Below are 21,078 nucleotides of genomic sequence, written 5' to 3'. Positions count from 1 at the left end.
AAGAGGTAGAAGGGGTGACCTTTACAGAGCATGGATGAAGGATTGTCAGGTGTTGAAACAATGTGGGTCAGTCCATTCATTCATTCATTTATTCAGTCTTTCATTCAATAGCATGGAGAAACTAGCTCATGCTGAGCCTAGTACCAGTAGCTGAAGCAAAATGAGTAATTGAGCACTTACTGCCATGGAAGTTAGAGTATAGCAAAGGAGACAGTCAATTTAAAAAATGATCACAAGTAATTGTTTAATGCCAGCGTCACTAGCGTTAAGAAAGAGAGTTAGATGCTTCATGGAAACAAATAGTATGACTAGTTAATGTACAGAAGAATCTCTGGCAAAGAGATCTGAGAAACCTGTAGAAATGAGTCATTTAAACTGGCCCATGGGTTGAATTTAGGGAAAGTATGTCAGGTCTTGAGGTATAAAGTAGCCCGACTAGTTGGAGGAGGAAAAGGGCACCCAATGTGGGTGGAACATGTGAATTGAAGGGAGACATGAGAGGGCCACAGAGAAGAGGCATGTCATGCATCCCAGAGATGATGAAACTGAGGTCCAGAAAAGGCAAGTGGGCAGTCCCAAGAAAATATCACACAGCAAATTAGAGACAGACTTGATTCAACAACTTAAGCTATTCTGTCCTTTCCTGCATTCAAGTGTAACATGATTTCTACCATCTTAAAGAGGGAAAAAACTCAATTTTTTGAGAAGTAAAAAAACAAATCTCAGAGAGATTCTTTGGCATCTCTGGCAAATTAATTGAATAAGTAAATTCTTCGTAATCAGAAGGCACTTCTTGATACCTAAATCCCATGCACCCAGGACTTTTTGCTCTTCCAAAATTTTTAGCAGCTATGCAAAGTATTTCATGCCCTTCTCTTTTATAAGAGCCTTTCATAGACTTCAACGTTATTAGTGTTTCACGTCACATGTTTGTTGATTTCTGATACACTGTTCTACGATTTTTCCTGTTGCTACTAAAATGTAAAATTTCTGCTTGCATAATTATTATCGTTTGAGGCTTTTTATGATATGTAACTCTGTCCTATGAGTTATAAAAGATAAAAACAACATATAAATGATATATAAGAAAAGATGACAAGCTAATGAAACTTTTCAAAAAATTTCCTACGTATGAGACAAAATGGTAAAGAAAACTCACTGAAGGGTGTTTCAAAAATACATATCAAAAGTCTTGAAAGTGCAGATTCTTTGGCCCAACAATTCTACTTCTGAATATTTGTTCTGAAGAAATAATCACAAAAGTGTATCAAGATTATTCCAAGGACAATAAGAACAATATTATTTAGAATCAAACTCCCCTCCAAAGAAAAACCAGAGAAACCAAATGATCAACAGTAGGTAATGGATTATATGCATCAGAATGCATTTTATCTCTGCAAGGAAAACACACACCCAAGCTAAGCAAAAAAAAAAGACTCAAATGATATACAGCAATAAGTATTAAGTTTGGGACATGGTAATAACAATAAATATTTTGAGTGTGCAATAAAACACCCACAATTATATTTTCATTTATTCTACAAATCCGTATTGAACTCCTGCTAGGTGCTAGACATTATATTAGAATTGATGATACAGTGCTTAGAAAATACAGGTCTAGACCTTGTCTTCAAGGGGTTTATAGTCTGTTATATCCAAATAATAGAATTAAACATGATTTTGTATTTTCCTTTCTGATTGTTTTCTGTGCAATGAGAAACAATTTTACTTTTGTTGTTTAAAGGGGTTTCTAAATAAATTGTCTTGTATTTTTGCAACACTCTCAAAATCATTTATTTTCTCCTCACAGCCGTTCACGTGGAAGGAAAGAGAAGAAGCAAGAAAGCAGGAGGGAAGAAGACACATTTGCTTGGAATCTGCGATGGGCCAGTCTTTCTGTCTTTTACCTCATAATCCCCAGGACACACCCGAGAGGTCTAGATTCATTGATCACCATGTTTTGCAGTTAAGGGGACTCTCTGACCAGGAGGCTAATATTTGGGGCAATATTATAACTGGCAAGAGTTTTTCAGTTGAAATGTCCTCCAACTACGAGCAAGTGAGCATGCACAAGTGAGCTACAGAACTCCAACTGGGAAGCCCAGCAGGCCTTGAAGTTCAAACACAGAACCGGCTTCTAGATCAGTTTCCCCTGCCAATCCTCTGTCCTGTGCAGGTTCTCCCTGCTTCAGTTTCTTCTTCTGTAAAATGAGCATGGCTATTCCTTTCTCAGATTGCTGGCATGGACTACAATTAGTTAAAACAAGTGAAGCTCTCAAAGTAGAGCCTGATACTTAGTAATCTCTTAACAAATGTTATCCCTTAGCATCGTCTTTATTGTTATTAAGTATTACACCGGTTCATGTTCCAGTCTCACAGGTCTTGCAGAAACAACCGCACACGCCATCTGCACTAGCTCTCTCATCTCCCTCTGTATCTTCTTTGCCATCTAATCAGGCATAGAGTCACGTGAACTTAACAGTGTCTCCATCTTGTTAGTCCATTCTTTGATAACTCAGAAAAAAATAACAGTAGGAAGTTTCTCGATATGGAAGCTCTCTCTCAGGGCTTCAGCTAAAGGATCAATGAGTATGAGGCTCAGGAGAGCAAATGGCTCTTAGCAGGCCGAAATACAAAAATTGAAGACTGATTAATGGGCAAAGTAAGTAATCACTTTGACAACCTAAAAGTGCCCTACTTCCTCTGGTTTAACAGGCTACAGGGAGAAAAGAGGGATCTCTCTCTATAAAAGTCTTTGCAGAATCTGAGCAACGTCTGCTCTGTTAACTCAGCTTAACAGAGAGCAATGCAGCTACTTCTCCTGGGCTTGTGGATATCCTGGCCACCACGTAGAATGCATTTCAAAAGATACCAATTAGAACATTAAAAACAGATAAGCCATTGTTTGAATTATTGGGCATGTTATTTTGGAGTAAGTAACTTCACCTCTCTGGACTTCCTCCCCTCTTTGGTAAAGATCATGATATTTTTCTCATGGGGCCTTTATGAAGATGAAATGTATGTGATCGATCTGGCACGTAGGAGGGAATCAATAAATGGATGCTATTATCATCGCTATTGTGGGTGATAAAATGAATGATATAAAATTGTTATGCCTTGTTAAGAAAGGTAAAAGCAAATTGGCAGTTATTGAACAATGTTTGATGAATGACAACTATGCACCATTTAATATGTGTGCATGTATACATGTACACACACGTAATCAATGTTTGTGGTTTAATAGTTAATGGTTGTTAATAAGTATGGTTGTTAATAGGTGACTTGTTATAGCTTCATACCTTTTTCAATAGTATCCCAATTTAGGTTGATGAAAAGTACATCTACATTATAAAGGTCATGGCTAAGAAGGGACCAAATCATTTTTACCTAATTTCAATACAAAATAAAATTTAATAAATGCCCTAATAGAGAAATAAACTCAAAATAGGGCAGAATTAGGGGTTTTGATAAGTGTTGTATAAAGAAAATGATTCTCCAGTGAATAATTTTGGGAAACAATGAATGTAAAATGTAATGTGTATATATTAATGCAGGACTTTTCAGAGTTCTAAAATACCAGTACATCTTGTTAACTTTTAAAAGAAAGAAATAGTAAGTATGCATTTATTTAAAGTACGGTTTGGAAAAAATAAAATGGTGATGGGAGATCTTAAATAAGTTTGTGAAATATTGGTTAAAACACAGTTAAAAATTGTAGAGATTATAAACTACATATGTTAATGATGCACATGAGTATCCACAGAAAACATGCATATCCAAACATGCAGAATGTTTGTCCATACAGACACAGTTTAGCTTTGTCTCCTTCTTGTTGTTTGTTTTGTTATGTGGCACAGTCTATGAAACTAGTGGTTAGGTTAGATTTTTAGCTATAGCTACTATAAAATTTCAGCAGAGATTTTATTTACAATGTTTTGTGCAACAAAGACTGCTAGTTTTCTCTAGTATCCATTTTCTCCTTCTTCTATAGTAAAAAGACCTCTGAATTTTAGCTGGACATAAACCTTACAGAAAGCGTACTATATTTTCTTGGCTCCCTAATGTGACAACTTTCTGAAAAGTGGAATAAAGTAGTGGTATTTGCAAGTTCCAGGAAATGTTCTGTAAGGACCTGGGAGCAGAAAAACTTTTCTGTAAAGCAGCAGATAGCAAGTATTTTAGGCTTTGCAAGCAATATCATATCTTCCATAATTACTCAACTCTGTTATTGTAGCATGAAAGCAGCCACGTGGTATAAACAATGGGCATGGCTGTGTTCCCATAAAACTCTATTTATAAAAAGAGACAGTCGAGTACATCTAAAAACTTTTAACATTATATATAAAACAACTATAAGAAAACTTTCTGGACTGAAAGAAAGTAGCAGACTAGCTAGGTGCCTCAGAAACTAAGGAATGACATAGTGATGGGTCTCATGGGTTTTCTCTGTGAATTATATATCCCAAAATTGGCAATAAAGAATCTGGCAGCCCAGAAATACCAACAAAACAAAGTCCCAACTAAACCCTGGTTTCTCTAGCCAACAGACTAGGAAAGGGGCAAACAAGCAAGGCAAAAAACTTGTACAGACAAACTATTCTACCTCAGTCAAACATCAAAGAAAAAAATGCCCCCCTCCCATCCCTTCTCACCTCACCCCACCCCACCCCATCTACCCAGGTCAGTAAAGGCCAAGTCGGGAGCCCAGACTTCCACCCTCATGAGGCTGTGCAAGGTGTTCTGACAACCCAAACAGGGTGTTATCAGAGAAAGCCAAGTAGGAGGCTGGGACTTTAACTCAGCCAGGCAGTAACAAGTTTCCCTCATCTGTGGTGTTTGTAGTGACCATATAGGGTGCCTGGAAATCCACCTCTGTCCTGCAGTAATGAGGTGTTCTTTCCCGTTCCCACTGAGGTGGTATCAGAGGAGGCCTACTAGAGAGTCAGGACTTTCCCCATTGCCCAAAAGTAGCATGGCCACCTTCCCCCCAGTATCTATATATTCAGTAACGAAGACTTATGTGGAGCAATGGTGAGGAATGTCCCTCCCTGATCAGGTGTCAGTGAAGTCCTAATGGACAACTTGTTTCTCTGCTTCAACCTGTCAATAATGAGGCAGTGACCCCTTCTGAAATGGTGTCAGAAAAAGCCAGTTAAAAAGGGTTTAATTAATAACTAGTCTCTCCTAATGTGATACAAAATATCCAGACTTCAACAGAAAATACCTCTTCATACAAACAACCAAAATTTCAAACTGAATGAAAAAAGACAATCAATAGATGCTAATGTCAGAATGACAAGAGCCCCTAAAATTACTGACAATGATGTTAAAGCAACAATGTATGACAATTACAAGCCTGTTTGAAACAAATAAAAAATAGAAAGACCCAGCTAAGAAAATGAAAGAATAAGGAAGAAACAAATGGAAATTTTAGAACTGAAAAATACAATATCCAAAATAAAAAGCTTGATGGAACATAGTCTGCAGAATGGAAGGGGCAAAAGAAAAGAGTTAATGAATTGACGGAACAATAGAAATTACCCAATCTGAACAGCAGAGAGAAAATAGAGTGAAAAAATATTAACAAAGTCTCAGTGACAAATTGGACTACCACAGAAGGTCTAATATTTGTGGCACAATTTTCTGGAAGTAGACGAGAAAGATAACATGGCTGAAAAAACATTCAAAGAAATAATGTCTAAAAACTTCCTAAATTTGTCAAAAGACATGCACCTGCAGGTTCAGTAAATTGAGCATACCCAAAACAATATAAACCCAAAGAAATCCACAGCAAGATACATCACAATTATACTTCTGAAAATCAAAGTTAAAGTCTTGAAAGCAGCAAGGAAAAATGACAGCTTACTTATAGGAGACAAGCAATTAAAATGACAATAGAGATTTCATCAGAAAGTATGCAGACCAGAGGCAATGGTACAATATTTTTCAAGCACTGAAAGAACTGTCAACCCAGAATAACCTAAATGTAAAAAATATATATATATATACCTTTTAGGAATGGAGGAAAACCAAGACATCTTAAGATGAAGGCAAATTAAGAAAATTTGTTGTCATGAGCTCTACCCTAAAAGAAAAAAAAAGATTGAGAATAAAGCAAGAATGCTCATTTTCACTGTTGTTAATCAATGTAATTCTGGAAGTTCTACCCAGGACAATATGGCAAGAAAATGAAATAAAGGAATAAAAATCAGAAAAGAAGAAATAAAACAGTCCTTATTTGAAGATGATGTAATTATCTATCTAGAAAATACGATGAAAACAACAACAAAAAGTCCTCTAAGATATAATAAATAAATTCTTTAAGGTCAAAGAATACAAGGAAGAGCCAAAATCAAATTATATTTCCTTATACTAACAATGAACCCATGGACATCAAAATTTAAAAATGTAATGCCGGTTATTATGATTGAAGAAATGAGATGCTTGGTGTAAATCTAACAAAACATGTGCATAATTGATTGCTGAAAACTACATAATGCTGAAGAAAAGAATCAAAGAAGAGCTAAATAAATAGAGGTAGATATCATGTTCATTGATTGGGAGACTCAATATAGTAAAGATGTCAATTCTCCCCAAATTAATATAGAAGTTTAACTCAACGCCTATCAAAATCCCAGCTAGGGTTTCTGTTTGTTTATTTGGTGCATATTGACAAGATTATTCAAAAGTTATGAAAAGGAAGAATAAAGTGGGAGAAATCAGTCTACCTGTTATCAAGACTTATTATAATAAACTACATTAATTAAGAAACTGTTGTATTGGCAGAGGGATAGACAGGTAGATCAATAGAACAGAATAAAGAACCCAGAAATAGACTCACACAAATGAACTTAACTGATTTCTGACAAAGATGTTGTAAGCAACTAAGTTTGTGGTTATTTGTTATAAGAGAAATAGGAAACTCATACAGGGGCCTCATTTTTAAGAATGTAAATGAGCCCTAAGACCAAAAAGTTTGACCACTTTCCTGAAATCTTGGGCAAATAGCTTCAGTTTCTACATCTTTATAATTCTGATAACAATTTTATTGAAAATTGTTTTTAATATCAAATTATATTCATTTAAGATAGCAAAATACCTGACATTTGGGTAATACTTAATATGTGGTAACTATTATTATTGGTGGAACTATAGTTGGGTAAATAAAAGTCACAGGGAAAGAGGAAGGTCAAGGAAAGTGCTAAAAATGAATAAGCACAGTAAATTAAAGTTTCTTTAAGACATCTTTATTTTTTTAACGCACCCAATTTGATTGCATTAAAAACATACTATGGTGCTCGCTTTGGCAGCACATATACTAAAATTGGAATGATATAGAGACGATTAGCATGGCCCCTGCACAAGTTTGACACTCAGATTCATGAAGCGTTCCATATTTGAAAAGAAAAGAAAAATATATATACTGTGTTGGGAGACCCTTCTACTGAATCATCTTTTGTTCTTCAGAAAATTTTGATCTACTGAGGTAGGTTCTCCCTCTAGTTTTATAAAATACTAAACTTCTTTTATATATAAAACAAACAAACAAACAAACAAACAAAAAACTTCCTAGCTTTTACTGGTTTGAAATACAGTGACTGTAGCACTTTAAATTTACAATCTTATTTCATTTTTGCATACTTAGCAAATCACTGTAAGAAAGGCCATATATTTCCACAAATTATCAAGGTACTTAGAAGCACATTTTTTTCTGAGCCTTATCTTCTACTCACATGTCCTAGGACAAGTGAGCATAAAAAGAGCTTCTTTGTCTGCACTACTGCACAGATCATAGATGGACTGAAATGTTCTAAAGAAGTGGGGCACATATTGCATTTATTTGTTCAGAGACCACATGGATCTCCCCAAGCCTAAAAGCAAACAAACAAATAAACCAAAAAAAAAAAAAATTAATGTTTTTGGTCTTCCACTATGTATTTTAATCTCATAACCAAGTGTGAGGAGGGGTTGCTGTTAATATTCACTTGTCCAACCAGAACATATATATTGATCACCTACTATGCGCAAGACATTTAACTGGTCCCTGGGAATATATTTCAGGCTTTTGTGGGATTATAGTGCAATGTTCACTACAGTCTAATGCATACTCATGCACCAGAAGTATTGATTCAATTCGGTATTACATGCAGCGCCTTATAACACCTAGATTTTAAAACCGTACATGTGAACGAATTCTTGTCATTCGGGCTTTTAATCTAAGGTTCTTCCTTTAAAACTCCATCTAAATCACTTCTCTCCTTTCCCTGAGTTACTTTTTCACACATCAATGTGCTTCTTTCTTGTGACCATGTTTTGTAGCCTGAAATTATTTTGTTCATTTACTCCTCTAATTGTTTATTGTCTGTCACCCCAATAGATTACAAATTCCAAGAGATCAGGGATATCATATGACTTTCATCTCTGTGTGCCCGCCACATAGTCAGTGCCTAATGCACATTTGAATGAACGAATAAAGGAATTGCTAGATAAATAGGCTGACTTCTGTTGATCTGGAAATGTGTTGTCCAGTATGGCAGGCACACATGATAATTAAGCACTTGAAAAGTGGCTAATTCAAATTGAGATGTGCTGTAAGTATAAAATATACATTGGATTCCAAAGACCTATTACAAAAAAAGCAAAGCAATTTCCTTAATATTTTTATATGGATTTTATGTAAAAATGATATTTTGAATCTGCTGGGTAAAATAAAATATGTGATTAAATATGCCTTAATTAATTTCCTTTTACTTTTTCCATGTGACTACTAGAAAACTTAAAATTTCGTATTTCATTCAATGTGGCTCCTTTTATGGCCTGCATTAGACAGTGCTGCTCTACAACAGCAGTCAGGGAAAAGAAATTCCAAGAAATACATAGATGTAGGTGGGTTAATTAATACTTGGTCCAGGAAGAAGCAGGAGACACTTGGAATAAAATTTAGATTCTGAGTCCAAGCAGCTTACAGAGTGAACAATCCAAATTTCAAAAGGCAGAACCAGTATTTCCAGAGAGGTGTGGAGTTGAAGCTAGGAGCAGTAAGTTAACCATTGGGAATGAAGGAAGAAGTGGGCTAGGGTTCAGGATGCTACAGCCCCCAGAATCCAGCATCCGCATCCATCCCGTTGATGTGTGATCTGAATCCTATAGGAATGGTGGGCAGCGATTAATAGTGACAGCTTTATGAGCACAGTGGCACCTAGGGATACAGACAAGGAGCTCCCCAGCCGCTTAGGAGGGACTTTTAAAGGCCAGTAAATCAACTCTGTGATATTTTATGTTTCACTCCAACAGTCTTGGCTTCAAGCGGAACAATTCAGAGAGGCATCTGCTTATGCGTGCAAGAAGCTTTCGTAAAATTACAATTGAAGTCCACGATAACAGGCCTGCTTTCCTCTAGATGTGGGTCTCAGAGAACGGCAGAGGTGGTGAGCTTTGTCTTAGGTTGTTTACCCTGTGGGGAGAAATAATTTTTTGTCTGGACCTAGTGACCTCTATTTTCTTCTGCGAATGCCTTGCTTCAGGTGTGTGAATATAAAGCAAGCCAAAGATGCTGTGGTTAACACGGCTTTAAGATTTTTTTCAGACCACTGCTTCTTAAACTTTCGTGAACATTGAGTCTCCGCAGGAGAAACAGAATTATGCAGATTTCCTGGTCCCTTCCAAGGCCTGAAGGGCGTCAGGTGTCTGATGTTGGTGCTCTCTAAGATTCACACTGATCCAGGATAGTCACCTCCTAGGACAGAAAGGGAAACTGAGGTCCTGATAAGGGGAAGAATTTGTCTACATTTCCACTGAAATCTGATTCCTGGGATATAGCCATCATACTTTCAATGGCTCACTGAGCTGAACCATGACCAGACTATAGCAAAATTGCCAAACAAAATAACTTGGAGGTGGAGGTGGCACTTTTTGATTCTAATGCATGCTCGACCTTAGAGGTCAAACCCAGTACTGTCCCATGCTCAATTGTTTTGTCAAAATAAAGGTTCTTTGTATGACCCTGCACTCCTCCAAGCTTATGAAATAGGAAGTCATTCATGCTTCCAGCAGACTGAGTTCCAGGGTGAAATGACGTTTTTGAAACTACTAGGTTGTCAAATTAAACTTTCTAATGCTTTAGATTTTCTTGGCATGTATTTATCTCAGAGTTCATCAGGGCCCCTAATGTGTTAATTTCATGCAATTTATTTGACCACAACAATCTCACAAAACCCTAGATGAGGAAATAATAGAGACTCTAGCATATCAAGCGTTCACCATATTTTTATATCCACTGTTTCCTGCATTAAAACCATGCTCTTGCGAGACACATACTACTAGTGTGACCCTCCCAGTTAGTGGATGAGGAAACTAAGGCACAGGTGTTGAGTGGGTATACAGAGGCTCAAAACTAGTAAGTGACAAAGCCCTTTCTCTAACCCAGGTCTTCAGCACAAAATCTGGGGCTCTTTCCACAGAAAGTGGGTCTGTGGGTTGAGTTAATGGGAAACGATTCTTAGAATCTGATTCCAGATAAGGGATGCTTTCCATTTTGTACCTTTCCCCAAATTATTTTGCTTTGTCTCCAGACCCAACTTGAAGGCTGCAAGCAAAAGCATGACAGTTTTAACATCTCAGATGCAGAATCTGTAAATAAATTGGTTTGCCACCTGCCTGCTCTCAACCCTTCACCACTGACTATAAATCTCATGCTCTCACTATTGCTCATTAATATCTAACCAAAAAAAACAACAACAAAAAACCACCTTGTAAATGCACGGTGGCCATTGTGGCACCCAAGAACAGGGTAAAATCAGGAATGAAGCAGATGAAATTGGGGCCCTGCTCAATGGCCAATGTTAGCCCCAATTTCACCTAAATTCCAAGGTGGGTGCACCTGGGCCAGTTCTAACCAGAAAGGGGAGTCATTTTGAAACTATCAGCAAGGAGTGCCCAGAATGGAGAGTGAGCTGCTGAAGGTGGATTGACAAGCACAAGTCACTTTCTGATTTTCTGTGATTATTGATTATCTCCTCCTTTCATCTCTAATGATGGTAGCCGCCACATTTCTGATAGCCAAGACACACAGCAGCATTCTCATTTTGCTCTCTTTCCTGGACAATCCTGGCTTAGGGGCTGGAGGTCTGTGAACTCAATAACTTGGTAGTCTCCTGGAGCCCCACTTCCATGTTTTCTTTTAATAGCCTTCCTTTCATTTTTTTTTCTTGTTTTATATGACTTAGTTTCATGAAAGTATCATATATATATATATATATAGAGAGAGAGAGAGGTCTACATGTGTATATAGATATACACGTATATGCATAGACTTGTGTACGTGTGTATCTTGAACACTTGTGCATGTATGCATGTGTACACACATGCATTTACAGGAAGGGAAGGCATTCATTAGGCCCTAAGTTCCATGCTATATACTTGTGCTCTCTTTCTATAAATATGCCACCACAAATAACAAATATTCGATAATTATTAGAAATCTCACCTATCATGACATCCAGCCATCTTATGGAAGACAGTGACGGGATTTTCATATGTGACAGAGCTCCCAAGAATATTCTTAGGCATGCTCCATAACCATATCTTCTGACTCTACAACAAAGCAAACCACCCAGTGCCTACCAGGACAGAGTAGAGGTTAATGATGCCAGGACTTGAACACCCCCTGTGATAAGGAGCTCACTACTTCATGAGAGCACCCCTCACCATTTCAGGATTTAAATGTTTCCCTTTAGTAGCTTTCATTTGTCCTCGGTGATGCTGTAGAGCATCAGGCAGCTAACCTACCCCATCTTCTACCTGATGGCTTTGTACATCTTTCCTCATCCTCCTCAGGAAAAAGAAATGGGTTTTAGAGAATTCATATACTTTCACATTCAATTTTTTCTATAAAATATTCAGAACTTACTGAGAAATAAGATTCCAAAAGACATTCTTAGGTGGATCAAAGTTTGTCAGGGTTATTACTAACAAAAGTTTATTTGGCGCAGGCCACGGTGGCTCAGTGGCAGAGTTCTTGCCTGCCATGCCAGAGACCCAAGTTCGATTCCTGGTGCCTGCCCATGCAAAATAAAAAAACTTGTTTGGAAGGGATGGCTAAGGTGAGCAGTTTTAAGGGCTTCCTTCTACTTTGCCCTTAAATTAAATTTACCCACCCACCATAGACAGTAGTGCGTCCTGCAAGGCTCCCGTCAAGGCAGAGACTGCCTCTGCCTGCTCACCTTGGGAAGGTTGGAGATTAACCCAGGAGGGCCTGAGATGAGCAGGCCCAGTCCCTTCTCTCAAACTCAACAGCCCTATCAGTGAACACCTATGCTCTGGAGGAGAGAGAGACTGGGAACAGAGAAACAGAAGCTCCCTTTTCCCTCTTGAGCACTGAAATAAGTATGAACTTCTTTTAATGGATATGTGATGTTTTAGTTTGCTAAAGTTGCCGAAATGTAAAATACCAGAAATGGGTAGACTTTCACAAGGAGGCTTTATTAACTTACCGACTTACAGTCCTGAATCCGTGAAGATGTCCAAATCAAGGCATCCACAAGAGATGCTTTCTTCACAAAGACCAGCTACGGGCAATCCTGGACTTCTATTTCCCGTGCAGGATTCATCACAGTTCTGCTTGTCTCTCCTTTCTTTCCTGCTGTTTCCTTGCTTCCAACTTCTGGCTTCAGTGGTTTCCTCTCTGCTTTCTGTGACTTTCTCTCTCAGCTTCCCTCTCAGCTTCTGTGTCTTTTTTCTCTCTATTTCATGCTCTTAGGAAGGCTTTAGTGAAAGGATTAAGATTCACCTGGGGCCCACCTCAACTGAAAAAAGCTAATCAAAAGATCCCACCCACGATATGTTTACACCCACAAGAATGGATTAGCTTTAAGAATATAATCGTTTGAACTACCTACAGCGTGGGATACAAACCCTCACACTTGAGTGGTGAGCAACACATGATGCCTGCCCCCTCCCTAGTGATGGGCACCCCTTGTTTGGCCTCCCTCTTTATCACCTAATCCTCACTGACCTTCCCCGAAAGTCATTTGTGGTTTAAATTTCCCTTTTACTTGGGGGCCTAAGAATAGGTAAAAATAGGATGAGTCTGGGCAAGAAAAAGCTCAGTTGAGGAAACTGAGGTTCCTCATGATCACAGAGTCAGACATCACACCCACGTCGCCTACCCACCCGGAGTTCTCCACCGCAGCTCCTCTTGCTGCCGAGCTGGCTCCCCAGGTAAGGGCTGTCAGCGATGCGAGCTATTGTTACAATATCATCTGTCAAATGAAATAATGATTCGAGATCCTGGCAGCCTGAGCTAGATGAAAACTGGCAGTCCCAGGAGGAGAGAGGGTTTGACTCAGCACAGTCCCTTAATCCATCCTGCCTTCTGCTCCCCCCTGCCTTGCGGGGCATGGGGAGCGTCATAATGTTTCTCTATTGCAATAGCAAGTAAACAGATGTTGAAAGCAAGCGAGAGTAGCCGACCAGAAAAGAGAAATGGAGGATTCTGCGTTTTAAAGGAAGCCTTTGATCAAAAGGGAGAAAAAAGAGAACAAAGGGATAAAGATGAGACAAAGTGGTTAGGGGAAAAAAATAGATTTCGTTGTGCTAGAGCTTGAGAATGATTTTTTTAAAGGTGGGGAGGGGACAGGTAGCTTTCCCTGATTAACAGAATCTCATGCCTTGCACACCCTTGGCAAGAGACATCCGCAGGAATCTTGTTCAAATGGCCTGGTTTCACAGTCAATCAGAAGTGGGGCATTAAACGTGATCTATTTTAAATGTATTGCAGTTGAATTATTTAATTTGAAATTTAGCTGGTGCCACAGGCACTGGAGCGGGAGCAAGAAGAATGAACAAAATTATTTCATTGGAAAACGGTTTAATTTTTAATTATGAGATGGGGCACTTTGGGGGAATGAGGTGATTGGTCCATGAAAACTGGCATCATATGGAGTCATGACAGGTGCGTCAGTGTATTTAATTATCCTGTCTTGGTGACTGTCCACTGACTGAAAATTAACAGGGAGCAGAGGCACAAAAATCGTAATTTTAATAATAGCAATGATAATTGTAACTCATGTTTATGTAGAGGCTATTTCCACTGATTTTCTTCATTGTTATAGATGCTATAAGGTAACCTTGAAGTTATTTTGTCTTTTTGTATAAAAGGAGGAAATGATACTACAGCCTTTCAGGGTAGTGGAAAAGAGACTTGAACTGAGAATTAGGAAAACACTCTTCCACTTATTATGGTTACTACAGTAACCGTAGTTGTGTGACCTTGAGCAAATCATTTTACCTCCTCTGGCCTTGATTGTTTAAAATAATACAATAAACACATTTGGAGCTGGTGATCTTTGTGATTCCTCCCAACTTTAAAATCGGCTGTCTGATTTCATCCTTCACCAGAGTTTTCCGTTCTCTATAAATGAAGTTTTTGCAAAGCCAAAAAGCATTCCATTCTACTAAATATCATTCTATTAAAGTTTCACTGAATAGCTATCTACTGAGCAGTATTATATTACGGTTATTTGAAATCAGACAGACTTGGATTTGAATTCAAGACCTGTTGATTCCTAGATTTACAGGAAATCTGGAAATCTGGGTAAATTGACTGATTTCTGTGGGCCATATTGTCCTAAAATGAAATAGTGGATGTCAAGATTTCTTGTGAAAATTAAATGAAGTGACCCTATAAAGTGCTGGAAAGTGTTGTTACAAGGTGGGAATTCCAATGGTGGATGCCATCATTCTCGCTATCACCCACATCACTTCAACACCATGGCATGTTGGACTCTCTCATACACAGTGGGGATATGGAGTTCAATGTGATGTGGTGGCTATTGTGAAAGGGACATTAATAATCTAAGGAGAAGAGGTAGATACAAACTGAAAATTTTGTTATTTCAGTTTAACACAGAATTCTGAAACTACAGAACAGGAGGGGAAACTGAGGCCCAAGGAGATAACATGACTTTCCTGACACCATTCAATATGTTAAATGTTGTGCTGGAACCAGAAGCCCAGGGTTCTCTTCTCTTGGCCATAAAAGGACATTTTCTAAGAAGGAATTTCAAGTTACTAAATGAAATTAATATCCTGAGTCAACCTCTGCAAACCATCCAGTTATTTCTATTCTTTCACCTCGGACTACAAATGAAGAGGATTACTGTTTTCTAATTCACAACTCAATTTGGAATCAATAACAAGTTGTGTCAAAAACATGATGCATTTGCATGCATATGTGTATGTTTATGTGAATGTGCAAACATAGATGTGCATAAATATGTGCTTCTATCAGCACATGTATCCACATATAAGGGCGCAAGTACAGTCCTTATGCATGCGTACGTGGGCATACACTTGGTCACACGCATATCCACATGTAGCTATGCATGTACTTGTACACAGGCATGTATGTGGCCAAACATATATCCACACAGACAAATATGTTCAAAGGGTATTTTGACAACACTGTGAACAGCTCCAGGAACAAACACTGTGGATGTTCCTATAATTTAATTCAGCAGTTGTCACTAAAGCTTCAAATCTGGTTAAGGATGAGCTGAGGCCTCCAGCTACACTGGGGCCTTAATTCATAATCATTTCAAATCAGTTAGAATAATGCGTTAAAATATCAGTTTCCTATGCTTCTGTATAATCTAAGATATACAGTATGCACTTGATTCCAAGTGAATCAGAGAACTCTAATTCAAGAACAGAATTGAGTAATTGTTCTCAAACTTTAGTATCCACAAGATTTTAGGTGCATGTTTAAGATGCCAATCACTAGTCCTCACCCCCAAGAGATTCTGACTTATTCTAGGTCAGGATCCAGGAATCTGTACTTAATAAATCTCATCAGTGACTTAGATGCTGACGGTTCATGGAATAACTTTATAACAGCACTAAAGTAGAGAATATCTAAACCTCATTTTGTAGAAAGGCAGATAGAACTCCTAAATGGTAAAGTGACATTCCAAAATTATGCTACAGTTAGATTTCAAAATTGGAGTTGAAACCCAGATCTTGACCCTATATCTCTACAAGGTAATAGGTGAATCATTATTTTACCTGTGTGAATTTTGCCTTCCAACAGGATTTGAGGCTTTCCAGGATAAGAATCACTTTTCCATCCCCACCCTTCCATCATAGCCTCCAGTATTTGAATCGCATATTTAGAGTATATAAACTGTGGAGATATGCATATGAAAACTATCTTAGTAAGAAGGGGATGACTGAATTGGGAAAAGAGTAAACATTTATTAAGTTCCTATTATGTGATAGGTATTATATAAAAGGTTTGATTCAGTTAGGACTGTGTTTGGCAGTAAATAACAGAAAATCTGACCAAAATGGCAAAAAGTAAAAGGAGTTTTTCTGGTCAGAAAAGGTCCAGAATGAGAGATCGCTAGTCCTTTTTGACATTTACTAACAAATTTGTCAACTCACAGTCACAAAATGGCTGCTGAAGCACCAGGCATTGAAAATGAATTCGAGAAAAGAAGCAGAAGGGTCATGCCAAATTTATTTGTTCCTTTTATTAGGGAACAATTGCTTTCTCTCAAAACTTTAGCGACTTCAGTTTATAAATCACTTGGGCATGTGAACATTTAACTGGGGATTTTGCTCTTAGATGTATGTAAAGATGAAGAAGGGATGTTTTACATCTTCACACCTACAGTATAATGGGGAAAGAAAGGAATAATCTATGTGGCATAAAGACAAAACAGTGAGCTCTTCTTTGCCAGTATTTTGTAGGTGATAGTGGAAAAGGTGTCTTTTCATTTGTCAGGCATTCCTCAAACCCACTTACATGCCAGGAATTGAACCGCATGTTGCAAATATAAAGCACAAATGAACATATCCCACATCCTCATCTTATAGTTATGGATGCAGGCAGGAAAACAATGTTACAATTCAATATAATATGTGCTATAATGGAGAGAAATGCAGTATTCTATTTTTAAGTGCCACTTCTACATCCCTTGAAGAACTAAAACTCACAGAGTCCAGCATGTTTCAAAACAGACCAGCTTAGCCTTCGTCTGCTGCTACTCTCTCTCTCATTCTTTCTCATACATTCTCTCACATCCATGGAAGCCTTTCTTCAACCCCTGTAAGGAACCACGCTGCTTCTTACCTCAGATTCTTTTCACTGTTTCTTCTGTCTAAAATGTTTTTAACCATGTCTCCAACACACTTCAGCTTTTAACCCCATCTTATCCTTCAGATCCCAGCTAATAAATCCTATCTTGCCCCTAGATCATGTCCCTGTTACCCACCGCTCATAGCAGCGATAGTGCCTATAGCATCCTGCAATTCAGTCCTCATGTGACAATTTATTTAATGTCTATCTCTCCCTCTATACTTTAGACTCCATGAGGGGAGGGGCTGCCTCAGCTTGGATACCCATTTTATTTCCAGTAGCTAGCATATTATAGATTTTCAATACATGCCTGTTAAATTAATGACTACATGAATGGAAGAATAAAATGACTGGTTATGCTCACAGCATCAGGCTCCACAAAGGAGATAACATCTGAACTTTCCCTCTCTGAGCCTCATTTTTTTCATCTTTTAAATGGATAGGATAAAATGATTGTGAAGGGCTTTTCCAGCACTATTTTTCACTGAGGCGTGCTCTTGAGCCCAGGCTCCATCTCTGCCTTTCTATGTGACCTTGATCAACACACTTAACCTCTCTCAACCTCAGTTTCCTCTGTAAAACAAGTAACCACAGTCTCTCAGGTCACTTCCAAGTCTCAAGCATCAGTGAGTTTTTGAAACTCCAGAAGGAACATGAAAACCACAGGGTGAGAGCCAGAGGGATTCTGCTGAGTTGTGGGTTTTGCAGGTGTATCTCAGCAGGTTCCCGGGAGCCATTCTCGAAGGGACTCAGCATGTTACCTGGACTAATTTATAAAGGAAATGAAAACGAAATGGACTCGTTATAATGAACACCATTAATTCACCACTCCAGACTTCACTGTTTGAACAGCAAGTATCAAGCGATTCAATTGTCATTTGTCGATTGAATTCTGCTATTTTGCCTGTTGGAAATGACCAGCCAACACAACAGCGTGCAGATGATGGCATGACTACTAATTAGCATATATATTGTTTGTCCTGGTACAAATTTATGGCAAACAGCAATATTTTACACTCCAGTAAAGTTAATAAATGAAGCTTTGGGCTATAAAAATTTCATGTTCTTTGTGCAAAGGTCAATTATAAATAGTTAAGCACATATTCATTCAAAAGCTTGAGGCCTTGCAGCCAGGAGAATGAAATATATTCTGGTCAATTTACACTCTGGCTGGTCTTGCTTTTCATTTTATAGCCTCAGTGACATCACTCCTTGCTGGTCAACAAAGTCTGGATTCCCAAAGAACTCCCTTGGCTTGAGGAACTGAATGAAATGAGTATGTAAAAGTTCCCAACTCTGCATTTTGGTACCCAGTATAGGTTCAATAAACATTAGTTTAATCTGTGGGTAGCAAGCTCCAGGAGAGAAGAAGGAACAGGTATTCAGCAAACTCTGAAACCTCTTTGCTAATGGAAAGAACACTGGACTAAAGTTAGGAGATACAGCTTTTAGTTTCAGTTCTGCTATTAACTGTCTCAGAGACTTTCAGAAAGTGGCATCCTACTCTATTGCTGAGTTTTCCCACCTGTAAAAGTGAAAAAGATGGATTATATCAGTGTTCCAGATATCTATTGTTGCATGACAAAATGCTCCGAAGTTAGATTGCTTTAGGTTGTTTTGCAACTGCAATCATTGCGTTACATCTCCTGATTTTTGTGGGTCAGAAAATAAGGCAGGGCTGAGTGAGAGACTCTTCTGTTCCTTGTGGTGTCAATGGAGATTACTCAATGGTATTCAGCTGGTGGATGGGCCTGTCTGAAGAGTCCTTCTCTTATATGTCTGGTGCTTTGGTGGAGATGGCTGGAAGGCTGGGCCCTGCTGGGACTGGAGGCTCTACATGAGGCCTTTCCAGCATGGTGTCATCAGGCTTATTCTACGGCAGCTAAACCTCCAAAAGGGAGTCTTCTAAGGGATTGAGAGATGCTGCCAGTTTCTTAAGGCCTATGTCCAGAAACTGGTACAGTACCATTTCTAAAGACATTTTGTGGTACAAGGCAGTCACAAAGGCCACTCAGATTCACATGGAGGGCACATAGATGCCAACTCTTTATGGCAGGAAGATTAAAGATTGTGCAGTCATCTTCAATCTGTCACTACCACTGTTTTCTAACTGGGTTCTATATTAAACAGTTATAGAGAAAAGGATTTGGTGGGCAAGTAAGTTGAAAAATTGTGGGTGAGCAATTCTGTATTGCAATATTTCTTAGTTTTCCACTTGTTCCCTCATCCCCTCAATGTTTATTCAAGGTTTACTTTGCACCAAGCCATGCCACTTAACAAAAATGTATCCTTGAACCAAAGACATAAAATTGTCACTCTCATAGAGTTTACACTCTAGAGGAGTGTGGTACATGTGTGTGTGAGAGAGAATAATAAGACAAATGTATAATGTCAGCTCATGACATGTTTTATGCAGATGAACAGCGGTGATGGAGAGTGACACGATTTCCTCCTTGAGATGGGATATTCAGATGAGATGAGCAGGAGATACGCTAGCAGGTAGCTGAATAAAGTAAGCCACACAGACAGTGAACACAGGGGCAATGCCAAGTCCCCAGGCCTCTGGGGAAGGAGCATTGTTGGCCAGAATAGCTGAGATGGAGCAGAGAACATAAGAGGGCAAAGACATCAGAAAACCAGGAGCCTTGCGAGCCATGGAAAGCTGCTGTAGAAGCATGAGCAAGGATGGGTGCAATGTCACATTTTAGGGACCCCTGTCTGCACTGTAGAGGCTAAACTATAAGGGAGCAAACAAGTAGAGAACCAGTTCAGAGTTCCGTGCAATATTCCAGATGAGAGATGACGATGGGCTGGCCACTGATGGAAGTGAAAGTGGAGAGAGGCGTCTAGATTTGGGATATATTTTGGCAGTGGATTTTGTACGGTTTGCTGAGGGACTGAATGTGGGATGTGAGAAGCAGACAACTGAGAAATGATTCCTAGTTTTGGGGTCTGTGCAGCTATGGAGCAGCGGGAACATAGCCTGCAATAAATTAGTATGTGTTATGACTATTAAGTGGGAAATGGCAGACTAATTCTGAGGATCAGCGTTCCAAGGGACACATTTTGGGAAATGCTGGACTACACATTCTCCATCGTCTGGTGCTTCCAGGTCTGAGAACACCGGATGCAATCCTAGCAATCTTCCTAAAAATTCCTTTGCCACAGACCAGCTGTGCAACTGCAGATAATTATCTTAAATTATCACTGCCTCCACTTTCTAATTCTTGTTCCTCAAAGCCTTTGCACAAGCCATGTCTTCTTCGTGGATGGGTGGTCCCCTGGATATCTGCATGGCTGACTTCCCCATTGTATTCTGGTCCTGGCTCTCAATGTGACCCCGTCTGACCATGATATTTAAATTGGCAACTTGGCACTTTATTGATTCCTATTCCCTTTACCAGTAGTGCACTTTATCATTTATTTATGATGTTTTTTTTTAATGTAGATCTGCTGCCTCCTGCTGAATTGGGGGCATTATGGGCCAAGTGGTACATCAAGAAATTACTCATGATGAGAAGAAACTAGAAATAACCTAGAGGTACAATATCAGGGGCATATTTAAGAAAGCTGATCTCTCTACTCAGAGGAATAGTATGCCCTGTTTAAAAATATGCTTATGGGGGTTGCAAGGGTAGTTCAGTGGTAGAATTCTTGCCTGCTGTGTAAGAGACCCAGGTTCGATTCCTGGCCCATGCACTTCCCAACACACAAAAAAGCAAAGCAAACAAACAAAAAGCCCGCCAAACAAATATTCAATAAATGGTGCTGCAATAAGGGGAAACTCACATGGAAAAAGAATGAAATGTGATACCCATCATACAGCATACAAAAAAAATTATGCTTATGGTCACAGAGTATTAAGGAGAGAATATATATAAAAAGGGTAAATAAAAAATGACATAAAATTATAAATGGTACCATATGATCATAAAATCCAA

General features: G+C 38.7%; 1 long non-coding RNA gene and 2 other non-coding genes across 3 annotated transcripts; 2 read left to right on the top strand and 1 right to left on the bottom strand.

The window, feature by feature from the left end:
* Nucleotides 1–7,294: 7,294 nt before the first annotated feature.
* LOC143675219 (U6 spliceosomal RNA) lies at nucleotides 7,295–7,401 on the top strand. Its single transcript, XR_013171462.1, has one exon. It is a non-coding gene; the product is annotated as a U6 spliceosomal RNA (small nuclear RNA).
* A 2,169-nt stretch (nucleotides 7,402–9,570) lies between these two features.
* LOC143659749 (uncharacterized) lies at nucleotides 9,571–13,354 on the bottom strand. Its single transcript, XR_013163701.1, has 3 exons — nucleotides 13,171–13,354; nucleotides 12,492–12,762; nucleotides 9,571–9,736 (listed from the first exon to the last, which is right to left on the bottom strand). It is a non-coding gene; the product is annotated as an uncharacterized LOC143659749 (long non-coding RNA).
* Nucleotides 13,355–20,765: 7,411 nt separating this feature from the next.
* TRNAS-GCU (transfer RNA serine (anticodon GCU)) lies at nucleotides 20,766–20,836 on the top strand. The gene has a single exon. It is a non-coding gene; the product is annotated as a tRNA-Ser (tRNA).
* The last annotated feature ends 242 nt before the right edge of the window (nucleotides 20,837–21,078 follow it).

The sequence above is a fragment of the Tamandua tetradactyla genome, chromosome 2 (genome assembly GCF_023851605.1).
Source record: "Tamandua tetradactyla isolate mTamTet1 chromosome 2, mTamTet1.pri, whole genome shotgun sequence".
In the NCBI taxonomy this organism is placed as follows: Eukaryota; Metazoa; Chordata; class Mammalia; order Pilosa; family Myrmecophagidae; genus Tamandua; species Tamandua tetradactyla.
Note: the sequence above shows the minus strand (reverse complement) of the source record. Positions and strands in the feature narration are given on the sequence as shown.